General features: G+C 38.6%; 1 protein-coding gene and 1 pseudogene across 3 annotated transcripts in view; both read right to left on the reverse strand.

Moving 5' to 3' along the window:
* Nucleotides 1-17,793, reverse strand: part of GRIA4 (glutamate ionotropic receptor AMPA type subunit 4) — a 367,043-nt gene that overhangs the window by 258,405 nt on the left and 90,845 nt on the right. The window lies entirely within an intron of this gene.
* LOC110586309 lies at nt 6,257-7,845 on the reverse strand (annotated as a pseudogene).

A 17,793-nucleotide genomic window follows, 5' to 3' on the forward strand; every position in this document is an offset into this window, starting at 1 on the left:
ACGGAAGCAACCTGCATCCATCGATAGATAAATGAATAAAAAAGATGTGGTGTACATAAACAATGGAATGTTACTCAATTATAAAAAAGGAATGAGATCTCATCATTTGTGGATGGAGTTAGAGGGTATTATGCTAAGTGAAATAAGTCAGACAAAGAAAGATAAATACCATATGATTTCACTTATATGTGGAATCTAAAAAACACAACAAACAAACGAAACAAACTCATAAATACAGAGGACAAATTGGTGGTTGCTAGGGGGGGGGGGGGGGGGGGGGGGGAAAGTAGTGAAGGGGATTAAAAGGTACAAACTTCCAGTTACAAAATAAATAAGACACAGAGAAGTAAAGTACTGCATAGGGAACACAGTTCAGTAAGACCGTAATAACTTTGTACGGTGGCAGATGGATGATTGTGGTGAGTATTTTGTAATGTATAAAATGCTGAATCACTATGTTATACATCTGAGACTAACTAATGTAACATGTATGTCAGCTATACTTCAAAAAAAAAAAAAAAGAGAGAAAATCATAACCCCTTGAAAGAAAAAGGAAAAAAGAAGTCTATATTAAAAAGATTCATTATGTATGGTAAAGGGTACAAGTAATGTGATTTTTTTAAATTAAGCTCAGCAAATAGCTTAAATTAAGCTCAGCTAAAGTGTTGGGATAATCTTTTCACTGGGAAGTAAACACGAATTGACTTTGTAATTTTCATGCATGTAGGTGGAACTTCTGCATTATTTATCCTTTTTCCATTTCTATGATACTTTCTCATTCCAAATAAGATTAAAACATCAGTAAATTTAAGAGCTGACAATGCATGAATAAGAATATAGCTATAGATCTTTTCACTTCCCTTGAGTTTGTCTTCAGTAACTGAAGGTTTTTCTTCAAATATCTAGAGAATCTACTTTGGACAATTTACATGAACTAGATATGCCAGCTCTTTCTCATGGCAGGAAAAATCCATTTCTGCTTTCCAGTGTCTTACAGGATGTTGGCCATGGAGCACAAAGACCAAAATATGTATTTATTTAGTAAGGTTGGCTTTCTTGATAAATGAGAGTAAATTGAACCCATTTTTCTAATTATTCATAACAATTATTTATATCTATGTAATGATATCTAGCCCCTAACATTGACGTATTTTAAAATTGCATCTTCTCAAACACTGTTGGGACAGACAGTAGTTACCCTTGTGAGCACAGCACAATGGACACAGAAGTAGAATCACTCTGTTGTACACCCAGAACTAATGTGACACCGTGCTCTACTAACACAAATAAATAATTAAAAAGTAATAAAACAAAGATAATAAAAATGCTGTGAGAGAACGAAAGAAGCACCAATATTTATCTCCTGCCAATTATCTTCACAATATTTTACATTTAATTTTCACAACTTTGCAAAGTAGGTATCGTGATATCTCCATTTTCAGATGGTGAGACAGCCGTTTACAGAGGTCTTCATAACTTGCCCAATATCCCAGGTTTTGGTAAATTGCCTTGCCAGACCTTCCTGGTTCCAAGTCCTAAGGAAAGGTGTCACATCTTAAAAATGTAGCAACAAGATTGCCTATAACATCTAAATCACGGAACATGCTTAACCAATTTCTCTGAAATAACCTCTCTTTACGTCCCTGTATCACTATCCATGTAACAGTATTCAGAGTGAAAGAAGAGTATTTTATTTTCCAAGAGTGGCTGTTATTTTGTTCACTTTCATATTATTTCCCAACAGGAATATATAGATAAACTCCATATAAATTAAGTTCTATAACATGAGCAAAAGTCTGGGCAAACTAAAACGTGTATACTACATCACACAAAGGAACAATTTCTTCTTCTCTTCATAATTTTATCTCCGGAACACAGCTTTGAACCAAATGAGGTGAATACATTTGAGGCACACAAATGAGATATATTGTATATACTTTCAGGATGATTCCGTCTGCTTCAGCAATGATTCCCTATACTGGGATCTATGATCTTCAAATAGATAGATTAATTGGTGTTTGTTTAATAATGTGGCCAAGAAAAAGACATTTTATTATAAATAATTCTGAGATCTCAGTACTGATGACTTTACTTAGTTTTGCTTCCTTAAAAATAATAGTAAAGAAAAAGAAAATATAGCCCACTTGTGTGTTACTATCAGCTAAATTTGATTCATTTAAAAAAAAACCCCACATACACTGTATTCAGTACTCAGCATTGAAACTCTTTCAAATAATTATCCAGGAATCCTGTGAGGTGAGTCCTTTACTCCATTTTTTTCTAGGAAAATGAGGCTTATATTTGTGCCCATGTTCAAGGCTCATAGACCTGTTATTGCTACCTGGTCACCCTGGAATTCGAACCCACGTCTAAAGGGTCCAAGTCCTATTTTCTCCCTCCAGACATTTCAGTGTGGTGTCGCATGAGAGGTACCTGTAAATATTTCCTGTGTGCATAAAAGAAATAGCAATCTAACTTTTGATTTGTTGACATCATGAGTTTAGTTTTCATTATGTCGCACAATGACGTTATAATTAAATGTAAACTTTGCTAAATAAGCTGTAGATGGACCTCTCCATAATTTAGCCCATTATTAAAGAATCAGACTTTAGCAAAAGCATTCTAACTGGAATAAAACTCTATTTGTTTTATCTTCTACAATGGTGTATCTTTGCCATGATTATGCCTTTTTTTATTATAGAAAATAAAAGCAGTAAAAACTGTGATTAGAAAAGATTTCTTTTCTTTTTTTTTTAAACCCATAAGGCATTTTCTGATTTAAACAGTTGAATCATTCCTTACTTTTTTCAGAATTTCTGAATTTTGCTCTTGGAGTTTTTTGTTTGTTTGTTTGTTTTGGTTAGAATTTTGGTCTTTATCCCAGGAGCAATTAGAAGCTACCGAAAGTTTGAAAGTTGACCTTAATTTTTTTGTTGACAGTATTCTTTTTTATTTATTTCTTTTTTTATTCTGTGCTGGGTTTTTTGTTGGTGGTGGTGGTGGGTTTTTTTTAGATTATTTATTTATTTATTTATTTATTTATTTATTTTTTATAGGTTTTCTTTTCTTTTTTTTTTTTTTTTAAAGATTTTATTTATTTATTTGACAGAGAGAGACAGCGAGAGCAGGAACACAAGCAGCGGGAGTGGGAGAGGGAGAAGCAGGCTTCCCGCGGAGCAGGGAGCCCGATGCGGGGCTCGATCCCAGGACCCTGGGATCATGACCTGAGCCGAAGGCAGAGGCTTAACGACTGAGCCACCCAGGCGCCCTTATTTATTTTTTATTATGTTCAGTTAGCCAACGTACAGTACATCATCAGTTTTTGATGTAGTGTTCAATGATTCATTAGTTGCGTATAACACCCAGTGTTCATCCCCACATGTGCCCTCCTTAATACCCATCACCTGGTTACCCCATCCGCTCCCCCTCCCTTCTGTAACCTACCATTTGTATGGACATGGATGGAACTGGAGGGGATTATGCTAAGTGAAATAGTCAGGCAGAGAAAGACAATTATCATATGGTCTCACTCATATGTGGAACATAAAGAATAGCGCGGAGGACCATAGGGGAAGGGAGGGAAAACTGAATGGGAAGAAATCAGAGAGGAAGACAAACCATGAGAGACTCTGGACTCTGGAGTATTTTTTATCTTGTACCACTTTCCTTTCACGTGTTTCAAATAGAAAATCTCCTGAGGTAGTGGACTCAGGGGTCAGAGATTTTTCTGATATTAATACTGTGAAGACCACAACTCATTTTAGAGGCCTAGTCCAAGAGGCTAGCTAGCACTGCTTCCTACAGATAACGCAAGATATAAAGAGCAAGCCAGTGAAGTAGAAGAAATGCTTCTTTTTACTACAAAGAATAAATCAGGGAGAACAGGACTCCTCACCCATTGGCCCCAGGTCTCATGAAGGCAAAGTATTCCACGGTGAGCTGGCCTGCCAACTGTGAAATTTTGTCAGTCAAAAACTAGCTTCCCCACGGATGCATTTGATAAATATAAAATAAAATAAAATAAAATAAAATAAAATAAAAAATAAAACAAAACAAAATAAGACAACATCAGTAAAGATACGCCCCCTGTTTGGGATGACAGTATTAATCGACAGTCTTTCCAAGTTAGAGGATAATTCTCACTAAAACTTGGTCTGCTGCTCTGGTTAATAAATGGCAAGAATATCCACCTGTTGTGCAGCCCACAGATCTGGGTGTCTTTCTTTCTTTTTTTTTTCCCTGCAACACATAATACTTTAATAATTAGAATGTCAAGTGATGACCTTATACCAGAACATATTAAAACTTTAGGAATTTCACATGATTTCTAGAACAGAGCATTCACCCAAGCAACATAACCTAAGGCTTATCACTATTTGTTTGACAGTGCCCCCAAGTAACTTAACATACCAAATAAAAAGGCCTAATGAGTCAAAAAGACTTCATTTACAATTCAGATCTCGGGAAGTTTGTCAAAACCCTCAGAAAGTTATAAAGCACATGCCTAAATAGGATTACAGAACATTACAATGGGTGTCTTTCTTTAAACCTCCTTCTGCTCTCTCCAGAATACACCCCCTTACATCCCACATTATCAGGTTTTGTTTTACTATTTTTCTTACTGTTCACTTCTTCCACTTCTGTCTACAATGTTGACCTCTTCACCCAAACCAGCCTCCAAAGCTATCCTTTCCCTCCCTCCTTCTCTCTTTTGCAGTGTTTCCTAATTTGGGGGTCTGACATCTTCACACGTGGCAGAAATACCACCGACACTTCTGTGTGTGGAGGTGTGCGATGCTGGCAGGTCGTATGAACTGGGGGTGTCAACTTCAGTCACTGGTCAGGATGATGTCTGCCAGGTTTCTCTACTGGCGAGTAAGTTACAATTTTTCCCTTAATAATTGAGAAGTATTTTGTGGAGAAATGCCCAGAGATGATGAAAATATCCTGTTTCTCATCATAATTTCACCTATTAATTTTAGCATCATCAATAATTCTTTCCTGCAACAATTATTACTGTGTCATTTGCCTAACGGTGATTTTCTGTTTGCATCCTTCCTTCATTATTCATTGCGACTGTACTGGAAAGAAGAGCTATCTCTCCTCCCCATTTATTTATTTACTCAATTATTTACTGATACCAGTTGGGACTGATGGATATTTATTGTATTTGATGGTTGTCTTACATTATAACCATTATTTGTTGTTTTGCTCACATCGTCCCCGATTTGGCCATCGGTAGCTTCTTCAAGTTGGCTCCTGAATCCTTCTCGCATGCCTCACCAGTCATCCTATAAGCACTCCCTTGCTTTCTGACACCACAAGATGATGTTGTCTCATCCTATATTTTTTCTGTATTATCCCTGTAATCTGTCCTTTTTCTAAAAGTCATTTTCCTTTAATTGTAGAATGATATCCAGAAATGAAGGTGTGGACGCCAGGAGTGTTCACTGCTACTGCAATGTTCTTGCCTCTAGGTGCTGTCAGGAAATACATGTATGGACACACACATGCACACATACACATTTGTATTTCTTTCTACAACTAAGACTCTGTCTGTACATTAAAGCCATGGGCCCATACTTATTCCTCTGATTTCAGTCCAGCACCAGAGGGCTCCTTCCAGCTTTTCCCCTTTTCTTATTTGTAACTTGGCTCTTATTGCTTACGATATATTTACCTATCTGCTAAATCTTAGTCTGCACAGAAGGTACTTCAGAATCTCCAGTTAATACATTTGTTAAAAACAAATTTACAAAATACAGTACAGGGCTGGTGTGGGGTATATATTTGCGTATGGTATGCAATCAAAATATCGTCTTCCTGTATTACTCAAGTTAATTCTTTTCTTCTCTATCTCCTTCCATAAGGTTGTGTCATTCATTTATAACTTATATATAATATATATTATACATATATTCATTTCTTTTGCAGAAGTTAGTGGATAAACATGTATTTTCACATTCCCCCTTCCTTAGTACCTAAACAATAGCAGACTGTAGACACTTCCACAGCGTGTTTTTTGTTTGTTTGTTTTTTGGTGAATGTATAAATAACCTTGTATTTGAAAATACAAAATAAATTATCTGTAGGCATGGACAATGACAGTGGTAAATCATGATATGTTGGCAACTGAAACTAGAAGCTGATGATTATAGCAAATTTCTTAACATCAGCCAACCTTTTCATTTTCTTTAACTGACTTCTCTGAAATTACTGGTGTGGAACATTGCCCTGAGCATCCTGTCAGAGTTTATTAGTAATGGTGAAGCACTATTCTAGAAAGCAGAACATATTCCTCCCTGACCACTCCACTTACCAATAAAACAGTTCTTATAACCTTAGTTGGATCGATGATTCCTTTCTCCATCACATTCACAGAATCTCCAAGCAGAGCATCACAACCAACTTTGGAGGAACTTAGCATAATTAGCTCAAGTATCGATGATCCCTTCCATATCTATAATTCTTAGCAATGATCTTTGCAAGAATTTTGAGTGTTCTTTTAATAATTTCTGTATCATTAAAAAATATCTTCATTGCTGGAATTAGTGAGTCTCAGACTAGAATGCACTGAAGCAGAACACGACCCCCTCCCAGAACAACGCCTTCCTCCACAGCATCCCATGTAGGGTTGAGTGCACCTGCAGGTCTTTCTTCCCATTCACTTCCACATCGCTTTTCCCACCAACCTTCAGCAGAGCTACTCCATCTGCAAGTTTTTCAAGATATTCATTCAGTGTTTCCTTTTCATAGTTGCTGGTTATGATATGCCATGGCTCAGTGATTTCCTGCATAGGTTTTTCAATTTGAGCCTATTATCTTTTCCTTTCCAGTAACAAAGCTTCATCTTTGGTCACAGTGACATCTCCAACTTTTCCTAAGTCATAAAGCTGAGCATCATCAAGATGTGGGGTCAACCTCTCTTCTCTGAACATTGAACCACCAGCATCAATAGCCTTGTGTTTAAGTAGGTTTTTCTATTTTCACCCAAACCTGGAGATCTGACTGCTCTAATCTGAAGACCAGCTTTTAGCCTATTCAAAATGAGTGTATTTAGAGCTTGTTCATTAACATCTTTAGCAATTATGACCAAGGGCTTACAAGGAGCACTGGCAATTTCAAGGGCAGGTGTAATGGACCAGACACTAGACATCTTCTTTTCACTCAATATAACATAGGCATTCACATTTCTGAGCTTTTGATGTACACAAAGTATGGAGAAACGATCAAACTTCAATTTAATAATTTATAATTCATCATTCAGTGTTTCCCATCTTTTGATGGGATTACATCCTTCCTTTCAATCTTTTCCACCGTATCAGAAATGATATTGCCAATTTCTTTGTTTGCAGAAATCACAGCAACCTAAGCAATTTCTTCGGGGCCCAACAGTTTTGGACCGCTTCTTAGATTCAGCAGCTACAGCGTCTAGAGCTAACATCACAGCTTCTCCAGTTTCCACTGGACTAGCACCTTTGCTAACCTTCTCCAAGCCTTCCTTGGCAAGATTGTACATGATATGGTAGCAGTGGTGGTGGGTCTTTGGCCTTTTCATTTATGTTACTGGCAATGTCTTGAGCAAGCATAGTCCACATATTGTTACATTTACCCTTTAAGTCAACTGACTTTGCAATGGTCACACCATACTCTGGGACTTTTCATCCACTAATAATCACTAGTAATCGGTCCAGGATCTGCTCAAAGGTCTACTACACTTGGAAGCATTAAGGCTCAGACATCTGCACCAAATTTTACAACATTGGCATAAGCCTGAGTGAGATGAGGAACAAGTGCCCTGGATAGTGGCCTCATCTGGTGAAAGACAGTAGGTCATCAGAGCATTTCGGCAAGGAGGCTGTGCCGTGAACCCGGACAGGCAAGGGAGAAAGTCAGGGCCCACACAGCAATCAACCCATGTCCCCTCTCTGCACCACTCCCTCTGCGTGGGCCACTGTCTGTGTGGCTTAGCAGCTTCCATGCCCTCCCGGTGGCCCAGGACTGGCAGTCCGCGTGCACCACGCTTACTTTTTAACGTTATCTTGGAAATTACCCCATTTCATTGAGGTCTTCCTCATTCTTTCCCACAGTTTCTTAGTACTCCACTGGGTGGATGCACCATACTTTAATCAAACACTCTCCTGTGTCCAAGCATGTAAGTTGTTTCCAATATTTTACAAATCAAATAATGCTGTAGGGAAGAACCTTGTGCAAATCTACTGTTGGAGGTGTATCTTTTGGAATAGATTCCCAGAAGTGGGATTGCTGGATCAAATGATAAGCACATGTATGGTCTTGTTATGTATTGTTAAATTTCCCACCAGAAGGACTGTGCCGGTTTGCATTCTCACTAACAATCCAGGAGAGTCCCTGTTTACCCACAGCCTTACCAAGAAGATATGTTGTCATACATTCTAATTTTTCCCCATCTGATAGCTGAGAAATGACATTATTTTAATTTGTATTTCTATAATTATGTTTGAGCTTTAAAAAAAAATATAAAGAGCCACTTTTATCTTTTTAAAAAAATATATGTGAGCTTCCACTCATGTCTATTTCATATTTTACCATTGGGTTTTCAATTTCTTTTTCTTTGGTTTTAAGAGTTCTTTATACATTAAGAATATTAGCCCTTTGCGTCACATGTTGCAAATATTTTCTTCCAGTTTGTCAATTGTCTATGATATGGTGTATTTTTTTTTTTTTGATTTTCATGTAGTCCAATTTATCAATGTCTTCTTTTATTTCCTCTGGAGTTTGAGAAATAGAAATTATTTTCCCAAACTGAGAATAAAGAGTAGTTGATCTCTTTATTCTTCTAGTTCTTACATGTTTTCATTTTTTTCTGTTTAAATTCCTGATCTATTTGGAGTTTACTCTGGTATAAGGTATGAGAAATGTACCAAATTTTATTTTTTTCCAAATGGTTACCCGGATGCTCTACAACCATTACTTTAAAAGTCCAGCTTTGCCCCAGTAATACCCCAAAGATATTACCTATATCACAGAGTATACTTCCTTACGTACTTAGATATACTTCTGGGTTTTCCATTCTGTTCCCTGGTCTCATTGTGTACTCACAAGCCAGCGCCACACTCATTATGGATACTTTGAAGTACATCTTTATACCTTTATATCTTGGCAGCGGGGGAGGCTAATATCCCCTTTACAGATTTTCTTTTTCAGTGTTTTCCTGCTTCTTCTTGGATGTTTGTTTTTCCATATGAATTTGATTATCAGTTTATCTTCCATCAAAAAAACCTAAAAAACTGCTGTTATTTTGATAAAGATTGCATTAAGTTTATAAATTAATTTAGGGAGAACTGACATTTTTATAATATTGTATAATCTATTACAAGAGAAAGGGATGTCTTTCCACTTGTTCAGGTCCCCTTCTGTGTCTTTCTATGTTTTAAAGTTTTTTATAAAGTTCCTTATCACACATTTCTTTTTAAATCCTTCATCTTGTTTGTTGTAGTTGCTAAAGGGGCTTTGCCCCACTCATCCACATCTTTCTTTCTTAGGGTACTTGAGAAACTTGCAGCAAACATCCATGTCCTCCTCCAGTCCTTTCTCTACATTTGATCCAGAGTGATCTTTTAAAAATGTAAATCTGCTTATTTTCTTTCAAAGTGTTTGAAAAGCTTCTACATTCATTAAGATGAAGACCATGTTCCTAACTGGGCTTCACAAGTGCCCCCCTCTTCTGGCCACTTTGTGGGCTTTAAGCACACTGGCCACTTTTCTGTCTATGGGGCCTTTGTCCTCTCCCCGCTCAGGCCCTAGAGCAGGCAGAACCGCACGCTGCCCCAACCCTTCTAGCCAGTGTCATGAAAAGACCTGGGGAGTGCTGACCTGGGCAGCCATGGGTGAGAGAGACATCTCAGAAGTCTAGCCTCTCAAGGGGAGGTCCTCGCATGCCACTGGAAAAAACCATGTACATATGAGTGTGGGTGCAGTGGAGATGGTAGGAAGAACCTTCCCAGTGTTGGCCCCTGCTGCCGCAACAACGCAGGGAGCTGAACTATCAGGTGATGGTGATCAGTTCCATCAAGGATAGGATGGCGGTGAGTGAGTGCCCATTCTCTCCAGCAGCACCCAGAGTACTAGGGCAGGACCTCCATGACTGGGAGCAGGGAGGAGATCTGCCAAGAGACAGATAAGAATATCAAAGAGCATTACAAGGATGCAGTTCCTGCTGTTTGCGCTCAGGACTTCTACAGGAAGTCCTCCCATGAGCCCCTGGAAGTCCCTCACCTGAGGATCTCCCTACCTGGTCTGCAGGCACCCTCAATGCCCCAAATGCTAAACACACACTGAGTGGGCCCTTTGGGTGCGCTCCTGAGTGCAGCAGCTGAGAGGCAGGGAGAGCACTCAGAACCAGGCCAGGGTCTGTGGGCAGGGGAGAAACCGTAAATTTGAGCCATAGTGCCACCTTCTGGAAAATAAAAGAGAGGTTTCTAGTGGCCTGACTGGTAAGTTGTAAGGACCTGAGAAGACATAAAAACTTAGGAATTCTGCCACAAGAGGGAGCAAGGAGAGTGGCACGTACCCATACAAAGACAGAGAAAACCCCAGATAATAACAGCACCAATGAACAGAATACCCCTACCTTAAGGTAACTAGTAGAGATTTTTGCTATTTCAAATGCAAGGCAGCAGTGTTAAAAATACAAGGAACATGAAAAATCAAGGAAGCATATTATCACTAATGATAATAATTCTCCAATAACCAAGCTCAAAGGAGTGAAATTTTATGAGCTAGCTGATGAAGAATTCAGAATAGCTGTCTTCGAAAAACTCCATGAGCTACAAGAAAACTCAGAAAGACAATTGAACAAAATCATGAAAAAAAAAAACCCACAGAAATTCTGGAGCTGAAGAATTCAGTGAATGAAATGAAAAATGCGACAGAGTGCATCTGCAGTGAGTAGAGCAAATGGAAGACAGAATAGGTGATTTAGAGGATAGGAATTTTGAAATAACCCACTTAGAGGAGAACAAAAGATAAAAGTACAGAAAAGAGAACATCTAAGTGATCTATGGGATTCCATCAAAAGAACAAGTATTAGAATAATCAGGGATCCAGAACAAAAGATGGTAAAAGGGGTAGAATGTTTATTTAAAGAAATAATAGCTGACAACTTCCCAAACCTGGGGACAGAACTGGACATCCAACTTCAGGAAGCTAATAGATTATTATCTCAATGCAAAAAAACCTTCTCTAAGGCACACGATAACAAAACTGCCAAAAATCAAAGATAGAGAATTCCAAAAGCAGCCAGAGATTAAAAGATTATAACCTACAAAAGAACTCCCATTAAACTATCAATATAAAGGTATCAGCATCATATATAAAATAAACATAGAGAAATCAGTAGCACTAACAATTACATACTAACAACAAAACATCTGCAAAAGAAATTTAAAAACTGCAACATTCATGGAGGGCCTGGGTGGCTCAGTCAGTTAAGCGTCCAACTCTTGATTTTGGCTCAGGTCATGATCTCAGGGTCATGAGATCGAGCTCCATGTCAGCCTCTGTGCTGGGCATGGAGTCTGCTTAAGATTCACTCTCTCCTTCGCACCCCCCCCCCACTTACCACCCTCCCTGCTTTCTCTAAAAAAAAATATGACATTCATAATAGCATCAAAAACAATAAAATATTTAGGAATTTAACCAAGGAAGGGAAAGAGCTATACAATGAAGATGACAAGACTTGGAAGAAAGAAGTTGAAAAAGTCACTAATAAATGAAAGGAGATCCTGTGTTTATGGATCAGAAAAAATATAATATTGTTAAAAGGCACATACCACTCAAAGGCATCTATAGATTCCATGCAATTCCTATCAAAATTCCAATGGCACTTGCCATAGATATGGAAATAAAACTATCCTAAAATTTGTATGAATCCACAAAAGACCCCAAATCGCCAAGACAATCATGAGAAAGAACAAAGCTGGCAGCAACATACTCCTGAAATTACTTTAGGTCTGTAGTAGTATAGTATGAAATCAGGAGGTGTGATGCTGCCAGGTATTAGACACAAAGACCAATGGGACAGAATCGAGAGCCCAGAAACAAACTTGAACATTTATGGTCAGTGAATATTTGACAAGGGAGGCAGGAAACTCAATGGGGAAAAGATAATCTCTTTAACACAATGTTGGGAAAACTCATAACCACATGTAAAACTGTGAAACTGAACCCTGATGTCACATCACATTGAAACACTTACTCAAAATGGATTTTTGAAGATGTAAAGATAGGATCTGATACTGTAAAACTCCTAGAAGAGAACACAGGAAAAAAGATCTTTGACATTAGTCTTGGTTCCTTGACATTAGTGTTGATGGCTCTACCAACTGGCCCTTCCCCCATTTTTCTCCTTCAGTCCTCAGGCCTCCCTGTTATCTGAGACACAACACTATTGAAATTAGGCCAATTAATAACCCTACAGTGGCCCCTACGTGTTCAAGTGAAAGGAAGAGTCACACATCTCTCACTTTCAATCAAAAGCTAGAAATGATTAAGCTCAATGATGAGGGCATTTTGAGAGCTGAGATAAGCCAAAAGCTAGGTGTGCGCCAAACAGCTAAGTTGTGAATGCCAAGGGAAGGTTCTTGAAGGAAATTTAAAGTACTAGCTACTCCAATGAACACATAAATGATCAAACAAACAAACAAAAACCATATTAGCCTTATTGCTGATATGGAGAAAGTTCTAGTGGTCTGGATAGAAGAACAACAAGCCACAACATTCCCTTAAACCAAACCCTAATCCAAAGCACCAAGACTCTTAACTCTATTCAGTTTTGTGAAGGCTGAGAGAGAAGAAGCTGCAGAAGAAAAGTGTGAAGCGCGCAGAGGTTGGCTCATGAGGTTTAAGGAAAGAACCCGTCTTTATAACATAAAAATGCAAGCTGAAGCAGCAAATGCTGATGTAGAAGCTACAGTGAGTTCTCCAGAAGGTCTAGCTATGAGAATTAATGAAAGTGGCTACACTACACAAAAGATTTTTTTTTCTTAAAGATTTTATTTATTTGACAGAGAGAGACACAGCGAGAGAGGGAACACAGCAGGGGGAGTGGGAGAGGGAGAAGCAGGCTTCCCGCGGAGCAGGGAGCCCGATGTGGGGCTCGATCCCAGGACCCCGGGATCATGGCCTGAGCTGAAGGCAGATGCTTAACGACTGAGCCACCCAGGCGCCCCTAGACAAAAGATTTTTTTTTTTTTTTTAATTTGAGAGAGAATGAGATAGAGAGAGAGAGCATGAGAGGGGGGAGGGTCACAGGGAGAAGCAGACTCCCTGCTGAGGAGGGAGCCCGATGCGGGACTCGATCCCGGGACTCCAGGATCATGACCTGAGCCGAAGGCAGTCGCTTAACCAACTGAGCCACCCAGGCGCCCTAGACAAAAGATTCTTGATGCAGAGGGAGCAGCCTTCTAAAGGGAGAAGGTGCCATCTAGCACTTTCCTAGCTAGAGAGAAGTCAATGTCTGGCTTCAGGGATTCACAGGACAGGCTGACTCTCTTGTTAGGGGCTCATGCAGCTGGTAACTCTGTGCTGAAGCCAATGTTTATGTAGCACTCTGAAAATCCTAGGGTCCTTAAGAATTATGCTCAGTCTACTCTGCCTCTATTCCATAAATAGAGCTACAGAGCATGATGACAGCACATTTGTTTACAACATCATTTACTGAATATTTTAAGCCCATTACTGAGACCTATTGCTCAGAAAAAAGATACCTTTCAAAACATTATTGCTCATTGACAATGCACCTGGCCACCCAAGAGCTCTGATGGAGATGCCTAATGAGATTAGGGCTGTTCTCATGCCTGCTAATACAACATCCATTCTGTAGTTCATGGATGGAGAAGTAATTTCAACTTCCAAGTCTTACTGTTTAAGAAATACATTTCATAAGGCTATCGCTGCCATAGACCATGAGTCCTCTGATGTGTCTGAGCAAAGTAAAATGAAAACCTTCTGGAACGAATTCACCTGTCTAGATGTCAGTAAAAACATTCACGATTCATGGTCAACATATCAACATTAACATGAATTTGGAAGAAGCTGATTCCAACCCTCAGTGATGACTTTAAGGGGTTCAAGACTTCAGTGAAGTAGCTACAGATGTGGTGGAAACAGCAAGAGAACTAGAATCAGAAAGGGAGCCTGAAGATGTGAGTGAATTGCTGCAATCTCATGATCAAACTTAAACAGATGAGGAGTTGCATCTTAGGGATGAGCAAATAATGTGGTTTCTTGAGATGGAATCTACTCTTTGTAAAAATACTATGAGATTTGTTGAAATACAACAAAGGATTTAGAATACAACATAAACTAAGTTGATAAAGCAGAGGCAGAGTTTGAGAAGACTCTAATTCTTGAAAGAAGTTCTGTTGCGGGTAAAGTGATATCAATCAGACTTGCACTCTATAGAGAAATGTTCATAAAAGGAATAGTCAATCAATGGGGCAAGCTTCATTGTTGTCTTATTTAAAGAAATTGCCACAGCCACCCCAGCCTTCAGCAGCCACCACCCTGATCAGTCAGCAGCCATCAACTTCAGGTAAGATCCTCCACCAGCAAAAAGACCCCAACTTGCTGAAAGCTCAGATGATGGTTAGCATTTTTTAGGAATAAAAGTCTTTTAAAATTAAGATATGTAAGTTGTTGTGTTTTTCAGACACAATGCTATTGCACATTTAATAGACTACAGTATAACAGAAACATAACTTTTATATGCATTGGGAAACCAAAACAGTAATGTGACTCGCTTTATAGCAGTGGTCTGGAAATTAACCCTCAATACCTGAGGTATGCCTGTATATGGAAAGGAAATGAAAATAGGACAGGGAAGAGATATCTGCATTCCCACGTTTTTGCAGCATTATTCATAATACCTAAGATATGGAAACAACCTAAGTATCCATCAGCAGATAAATGGATAAAGGAAAGATGATATATAGATACATATCTCTATATCTCTATATCTATCTATCTCTATCTCTATATATCACACACACACACAGTGGAATAATACTCAGCCATGAAAAAAGAAAGCCTATCATTGAACAACATGGATGGGCTTTGAAAGCATTATGCTAAATGAAGAGTAGTCAGAGAAAGACAAATGCTGTATGATATCACATATTCGTGCAATCTAAAAAAAATCCCAAACTTATAAAAACAGAGAATAAAATGGTGGTTACCAGGGGTGGAGGATGGAAAAACTGGGGAAATGCTGTTTAAGGATACAAACTTGTAACCAGCAGATACATAATTCCTAGAGATATGACACACAGGAGACAACAGTTCAGTATTGTACATTTCAAAGCTGCTAAGGGACTTTCCTTAGTTGTTCCCATCATAAAGAAGAAATGGTGATGATGGGACATGATAGAGGTGTTAGTGAATGCTACGGCGGTAATCATATTGCAATATTGAAGTGTCTCAAACCAACAGGCAGAACATCTTAGAAAATGTGATTATGTCAATTATATCTCAATAACATTTTAAAAACTACTATGTATGTTATTTGTTATTACTGTGATTTGTTAATACATAAAAATATTTTATCATGTGAGTTTATTTTAGTTCCCTTTTCCATCAGTCATTAGTTGTACATGTTTCTCATTCTTTGGTTTTCCTATTATCTTTATTATTATTATTATTATTATTTGTTTTGTTTTCTGATTATATACACATGTGCATTTAAAATATCTAATAATTATATTTATCCATTTATCTTTGTATTTTCTTGTTTTGCTCTAGAATCATCTCAATACTTGGATATTCAATTCTATTTTCAATTGTCTTATTTTATATACAGTGAATTGGAACTTGTGGTTTATCTTCAAGGTTTAGACAGTGATAAGTTAACTTGTCTTCAATGACTAGAAAAAGTATTCATATAAGAATGTAAGTGGTTAGTTAAAAATTAATATATTTCTGTGATCAAATGTTTAATTTTCAGCAAAAATATAAACAAAAGAATTTACAGTTTTAAGTCACACCCTAACTTCAGGGGAAGTCATCTTAAAATTCCATAGTATCAGGTCTGAATGTGTATTATACTTATTTAATTTCTTCATTTTTAGGTGCTGTCACACATCTAACAATTAACACTTTTCAGGTGGAGGAGGCTAAGTGAAGGTGCAATCTTAATCAATGATTTCCCCCACACTATTTAATTGCATTCAAGGAGGTTAAAAATTATGTTTGCTTCACACCTGCTGAAAGTACCAGCCACTACCTTAAATAAACCTCATTTCATATTCATGGGAACACACTCTCTTTTTTATAATGGAATGGGATTCTTGATCAACATGTAATGGATACACTCTGCTTTGAAATAAAGAAATGCTTTATTTTAAAATCACACAGGTACATACTCTAAAGCCTCTAAGTGTCCTGAAGGATCTGTGAACTTCCAAAAGGGACTTCTAAGCAGATATAATATGGATATTTACCCTGTACCATCTCCATGAATATAAACACACTTGCATTGCAGTTAAGAATGAACTCATTCAACAAATAATGCTGAACATAGACTGCGTACCAAGCACCGTGTTGAGCACAGAAGGCATATTTGTAGGCCAGAGGGGAAAGAGGAAAGGAAGAAAAGCATTTCAGCACTGTGTGTTTGAAACCCTAAGATAGGGATGACCACAGTAGGACAAATATGCACAGATAAAAGATGCCTAATTCAGTCTCAGGGAATTAGGAAAATTATGGCTATGACAGTCTTCAAAATGGAACCAGAAATGGAACTAAACCCCACTAAAAGCGGGAGAGAAGTTTTACAAAGTATAAGGAATAACGTGTGCAAAGTTCAGAGTCAAGAAAGAGTGTAACTTCTTCAGGGATTTTCTAGGTAACTCAAAATGACTAGAATTCAAAGGGATTGGGAGTAGTTGGGAAGCTGGAAAATGAGCAGGTGTCTATTCATGAATGTTGCCTCATTCAATGCTGAAGAATTTGACTTTCCTCTGAAGATAAAGAGAAGCTGATACAGATTTGCATTTATTTTTGTGTTGTTAGGAGAATGCACTGGAGAGGAGCCAGACCAGAGGCAGGAAAACCAGAGAGGAGGTAATGCATTGGTCCCTCCAAGAGGTGATGGTGGCCTGAACTCATTTAATGTCAGTGGGAATTGAAACAAGAGGACAGTTTCAGGACAGAGCTGACTTATCATTTTTTTTTTTTTAAGATTTTATTTATTTATTTGAGACAGAGAGAATGAGAGAGAGAGAGCACATGAGAGGGGGGAGGGTCAGAGGGAGAAGCAGACCCCCCGCCGAGCAGGGAGCCCAATGTGGGACTCGATCCCGGGACTCCAGGATCATGACCTGAGCCGAAGGCAGTCGCTTAACCAACTGAGCCACCCAGGCGCCCCATGATTTTATTTATTTAAGAGAGAGAGAGCATGAGACAGGGGAGGGTCAGAGGGAGAAGCAGACTCCCTGCCGAGCAGGGAGCCCGACGCGGGACTCGATCCCGGGGCTCCAGGATCACGACCTGAGCCGAAGGCAGTCGCCCAACCGACTGAGCCACCCAGGCGCCCTGACTTATCATTTTGAATGTTTGGATTTTGGGGGTGAGGAGGAGGGAGGAGTTGAGGATGGTCCCCTAGCTCTGACCTGTGGGTAAATGTATTCATTGAAAATTTGCCAGCATCTAGCTAATTGTCACATGGGATTTGCGCACCTTTGTTGGCAGCGAGGCTTAAATCCGGCGGGAAGTAATTGGGCCACCCGGGAGTGAAACTAGTAATAGGAATGATTT

The sequence above is a fragment of the Neomonachus schauinslandi genome, chromosome 11, assembly GCF_002201575.2.
Source record: "Neomonachus schauinslandi chromosome 11, ASM220157v2, whole genome shotgun sequence".
Lineage (NCBI taxonomy): Eukaryota > Metazoa > Chordata > Mammalia > Carnivora > Phocidae > Neomonachus > Neomonachus schauinslandi.